The sequence below is a fragment of the Triturus cristatus genome, chromosome 10 (assembly GCF_964204655.1).
Source record: "Triturus cristatus chromosome 10, aTriCri1.1, whole genome shotgun sequence".
In the NCBI taxonomy this organism is placed as follows: domain Eukaryota; kingdom Metazoa; phylum Chordata; class Amphibia; order Caudata; family Salamandridae; genus Triturus; species Triturus cristatus.
Genome location: NC_140593.1, coordinates 722,085,149 through 722,091,148, shown reverse-complemented (window position 1 = coordinate 722,091,148; position 6,000 = coordinate 722,085,149).

Sequence of the window (6,000 nt, the reverse complement as noted above, 5' to 3'; positions counted from 1 at the left end):
GCCTAATAGCTAAGGTCTTAGATGCATACTCTGGCCCAATGGTTAAGGTCTTAACTCTTACTCTGGCCTACTGGTTAAGGTCTTAACTCTTACTCTGGCCTAATAGCTAAGGTCTTAGACTCATACTCTGGCCTAATGGTTAAGGTCTTAACTCTTACTGTGGCCTAATAGCTAAGATCTTAACTCTTACTCTGGCCTAATAGCTAAGGTCTTAGACTCGTACTCTGGCCTAATGGTTAAGGTCTTAGACTCGTACTCTGGTCTAATAGCTAAGGTCTTAACTCTTACTCTGGCATAATAGCTAAGGTCTTAACTCCTACTCTGGCCTAAGAGCTAAGGTCTTAGGCTCGTACTCTGGCCTAATAGCTAAGGTCTTAACTCTTACTCTGGCCTAATAGCTAAGGTCTTAACTCTTAATCTGGCCTAATAGCTAAGGTCTTAGACTATTACTCTGGCCTAATAGCTAAGGTCTTAACTCTTACTCTGGCCTACTGTTTAAGGTCTTAACTCTTACTCTGGCCTAATAGCTAAGGTCTTAGACTCATACTCTGGCCTAATAGCTAAGGTATTAACCCTTACTCTGGCCTAATAGCTAAGGTCTTAGACTCGTACTCTGGCCTAATGGTTAAGGTCTTAACTCTTACTCTGGCCTAATAGCTAAGGTCTTAGACTCGTACTCTGGCCTAATAGCTACGGTCTTAGACTCGTACTCTGGCCTAATAGCTAAGGTCTTAGACTTGTACTCTGGCCTACTGGTTAAGGTCTTAACTCTTACTCTGGCCTAATAGCTAAGGTCTTAGACTCGTACTCTGGCCTAATAGCTAAGGTCTTAGACTCGTACTCTGGCCTACTGGTTAAGGTATTAACTCTTACTCTGGCCTAATAGCTAAGGTCTTAGACTCGTACTCTGGCCTAATGGTTAAGGTCTTAACTCTTACTCTGGTCTACTGGTTAAGGTCTTAACACTTACTCTGACCTAATAGCTAAGGTCTTAGACTCGTACTCTGGCCTAATGGTTAAGGTCTTAACTCTTACTCTGGCCTAATAGCTAAGGTCTTAGACTCGTACTCTGGCCTAATGGTTCAGGTCTTAACTCTTACTGTGGCCTAATAGCTAAGGTCTTAACTCTTACTCTGGCCTAATAGCTAAGGTCTTAGACTCGTACTCTGGCCTAATGGTTAAAGTCTTAGACTCGTACTCTGGCCTAATAGCTAAGGTCTTAACTCTTACTCTGGCCTAATAGCTAAGGTCTTAGACTCGTACTCTGGCCTAATAGCTAAGGTCTTAACACTTACTCTGGCCTAATAGCTAAGGTCTTAACTCTTACTCTGGCCTAATAGCTAAGGTCTTAGACTCGTACTCTGGCCTAATAGCTAAGGTCTTAGATTCGTACTCTGGCCTAATGGTAAAGGTCTTAACTCTTACTCTGGCCTACTGGTTAAGGTCTTAACTCTTACTCTGGCCTAATAGCTAAGGTCTTAGACACATACTCTGGCCTAATGGTTAAGGTCTTAACTCTTACTGTGGCCTAATAGCTAAGATCTTAACTCTTACTCTGGCCTAATAGCTAAGGTCTTAGACTAGTACTTTGGACTAATGGTTAAGGTCTTAACTCTTATTCTGGCCTAATAGCTAAGGTCTTAACTCTTACACTGGCCTAATAGCTAAGGTCTTAGACTCGTACTCTGACATAATGGTTAAGGTCTTAACTCTTACTCTGGCCTAATAGCTAAGGTCTTAACTCTTACTCTGGCCTAATAGCTAAGGTCTTAGACTCGTACTCTGGCCTAATGGTTAAGGTCTTAGACTCGTACTCTGGCCTAATAGCTAAGGTCTTAACTCTTACTCTGGCATAATAGCTAAGGTCTTAACTCTTACTCTGGCCTAAGAGCTAAGGTCTTAGACTCGTACTCTGGCCTAATAGCTAAGGTCTTAACTCTTACTCTGGCCTAATAGCTAAGGTCTTAACGCTTACTCTGGCCTAATAGCTAAGGTCTTAGACTCGTACTCTGGCCTAATAGCTAAGGTCTTAACTCTTACTCTGGCCTACTGGTTAAGGTCTTAACTCTTACTCTGGCCTAATAGCTAAGGTCTTAGACTCATACTCTGGCCTAATAGCTAAGGTCTTAACTCTTACTCTGGCCTAATAGCTAAGGTCTTTGACTCATACTCTGGCCTAATGGTTAAGGTCTTAGACTCGTACTCTGGCCTAATGGTTAAGGTCTTAACTCTTACTCTGGCCTACAGGTTAAGGTCTTAACGCTTACTCTGGCCTACTGATTAAGGTCTTAACTCTTACTCTGGCCTAATAGCTAAGGTCTTAGACTCGTACTCCGGCCTACTGGTTAAGGTCTTAACTCTTACTCTGGCCTAATAGCTAAGATCTTAACTCTTACTCTAACCTAATAGCTAAGGTCTTGACTTTTACTCTGGCCTAATAGCTAAGGACTTAGACTCGTACTCTGGCCTAATGGTTAAGGTCTTAACTCTTACTCTGGCCTAATAGCTAAGGTCTAAGACTCTTACTCTGGCCTAATGGTTAAGGTCTTAACACTTACTCTGGCCTTCTGGTTAAGGTCTTAACACTTACTCTGACCTAATAGCTAAGGTCTTAGACTCGTACTCTGGCCTATTGGTTAAGGTCTTAACTCTTACTGTGGCCTAATAGCTAAGATCATAACTCTTACTCTGGCCTAATAGCTAAGGTCTTAGACTAGTACTCTGGACTACTGGTTAAGGTCTTAATTGTTATTCTGGCCTAATAGCTAAGGTCTTAACTCTTACACTGGCCTAATAGCTAAGGTCTTAGACTCGTACTCTGGCCTAATGGTTAAGGTCTTAACTCTTACTCTGGCCTAATAGCTAAGGTCTTAACTCTTACTCTGGCCTAATAGCTAAGGTCTTAGACTCGTACTCTGGCCTAATGGTTGAGGTCTTAGACTCGTACTCTGGTCTAATAGCTAAGGTCTTAACTCTTACTCTGGCCTACTGTTTAAGGTCTTAACTCTTACTCTGGCCTAATAGCTAAGGTCTTAGACTCATACTCTGGCCTAATAGCTAAGGTCTTAACTCTTACTCTGGCCTACTGGTTAAGGTATTAACTCTTACTCTGGCCTAATAGCTAAGGTCTTAGACTCGTACTCTGGCCTAATGGTTAAGGTCTTAACTCTTACTCTGGTCTACTGGTTAAGGTCTTAACACTTACTCTGACCTAATAGCTAAGGTCTTAGACTCGTACTCTGGCCTAATGGTTAACGTCTTAACTCTTACTCTGGCCTAATAGCTAAGGTCTTAGACTCGTACTCTGGCCTAATGGTTCCGGTCTTAACTCTTACTGTGGCCTAATAGCTAAGGTCTTAACTCTTACTCTGGCCTAATAGCTAAGGTCTTAGACTCGTACTCTGGCCTAATGGTTAAAGTCTTAGACTCGTACTCTGGCCTAATAGCTAAGGTCTTAACTCTTACTCTGGCCTAATAGCTAAGGTCTTAGACTCGTACTCTGGCCTAATAGCTAAGGTCTTAACACTTACTCTGGCCTAATAGCTAAGGTCTTAACTCTTACTCTGGCCTAATAGCTAAGGTCTTAGACTCGTACTCTGGCCTAATAGCTAAGGTCTTAGATTCGTACTCTGGCCTAATGGTAAAGGTCTTAACTCTTACTCTGGCCTACTGGTTAAGGTCTTAACTCTTACTCTGGCCTAATAGCTAAGGTCTTAGACACATACTCTGGCCTAATGGTTAAGGTCTTAACTCTTACTGTGGCCTAATAGCTAAGATCTTAACTCTTACTCTGGCCTAATAGCTAAGGTCTTAGACTAGTACTTTGGACTAATGATTAAGGTCTTAACTCTTATTCTGGCCTAATAGCTAAGGTCTTAACTCTTACACTGGCCTAATAGCTAAGGTCTTAGACTCGTACTCTGACATAATGGTTAAGGTCTTAACTCTTACTCTGGCCTAATAGCTAAGGTCTTAACTCTTACTCTGGCCTAATAGCTAAGGTCTTAGACTCGTACTCTGGCCTAATGGTTAAGGTCTTAGACTCGTACTCTGGCCTAATAGCTAAGGTCTTAACTCTTACTCTGGCATAATAGCTAAGGTCTTAACTCTTACTCTGGCCTAAGAGCTAAGGTCTTAGACTCGTACTCTGGCCTAATAGCTAAGGTCTTAACTCTTACTCTGGCCTAATAGCTAAGGTCTTAACGCTTACTCTGGCCTAATAGCTAAGGTCTTAGACTCGTACTCTGGCCTAATAGCTAAGGTCTTAACTCTTACTCTGGCCTACTGGTTAAGGTCTTAACTCTTACTCTGGCCTAATAGCTAAGGTCTTAGACTCATACTCTGGCCTAATAGCTAAGGTCTTAACTCTTACTCTGGCCTAATAGCTAAGGTCTTTGACTCATACTCTGGCCTAATGGTTAAGGTCTTAGACTCGTACTCTGGCCTAATGGTTAAGGTCTTAACTCTTACTCTGGCCTACAGGTTAAGGTCTTAACGCTTACTCTGGCCTACTGATTAAGGTCTTAACTCTTACTCTGGCCTAATAGCTAAGGTCTTAGACTCGTACTCCGGCCTACTGGTTAAGGTCTTAACTCTTACTCTGGCCTAATAGCTAAGGTCTTAACTCTTACTCTGGCCTAATAGCTAAGGTCTTGACTTTTACTCTGGCCTAATAGCTAAGGACTTAGACTCGTACTCTGGCCTAATGGTTAAGGTCTTAACTCTTACTCTGGCCTAATAGCTAAGGTCTAAGACTCTTACTCTGGCCTAATGGTTAAGGTCTTAACACTTACTCTGGCCTTCTGGTTAAGGTCTTAACACTTACTCTGACCTAATAGCTAAGGTCTTAGACTCGTACTCTGGCCTATTGGTTAAGGTCTTAACTCTTACTGTGGCCTAATAGCTAAGATCATAACTCTTACTCTGGCCTAATAGCTAAGGTCTTAGACTAGTACTCTGGACTACTGGTTAAGGTCTTAATTGTTATTCTGGCCTAATAGCTAAGGTCTTAACTCTTACACTGGCCTAATAGCTAAGGTCTTAGACTCGTACTCTGGCCTAATGGTTAAGGTCTTAACTCTTACTCTGGCCTAATAGCTAAGGTCTTAACTCTTACTCTGGCCTAATAGCTAAGGTCTTAGACTCGTACTCTGGCCTAATGGTTGAGGTCTTAGACTCGTACTCTGGTCTAATAGCTAAGGTCTTAACTCTTACTCTGGCCTACTGTTTAAGGTCTTAACTCTTACTCTGGCCTAATAGCTAAGGTCTTAGACTCATACTCTGGCCTAATAGCTAAGGTCTTAACTCTTACTCTGGCCTAATAGCTAAGGTCTTAACTCTTACTCTGGCCTAATAGCTAAGGTCTTAGACTCGTACTCTGGCCTAATAGCTAAGGTCTTAACTCTTACTCTGGCCTACTGTTTAAGGTCTTAACTCTTACTCTGGCCTAATAGCTAAGGTCTTAGACTCGTACTCTGGCCTAATAGCTAAGGTCTTAGACTTGTACTCTGGCCTACTGGTTAAGGTCTTAACTCTTACTCTGGCCTAATAGCTAAGGTCTTAGACTCGTACTCTGGCCTAATATCTAAGGTCTTAGACTCGTACTCTGGCCTACTGGTTAAGGTATTAACTCTTACTCTGGCCTAATAGCTAAGGTCTTAGACTCGTACTCTGGCCTAATGGTTAAGGTCTTAACTCTTACTCTGGTCTACTGGTTAAGGTCTTAACACTTACTCTGACCTAATAGCTAAGGTCTTAGACTCGTACTCTGTCCTAATGGTTAAGGTCTTAACTCTTACTCTGGCCTAATAGCTAAGGTCTTAGACTCGTACTCTGGCCTAATGGTTCAGGTCTTAACTCTTACTGTGGCCTAATAGCTAAGGTCTTAGACTCGTACTCTGGCCTAATGGTTAAGGTCTTAACTCTTACGCTGGCCTAATAGCTAAGGTCTTAACTCTTACTCTGGCCTAATAGCTAAGGTCGTAGACTCGTACTCTGGCC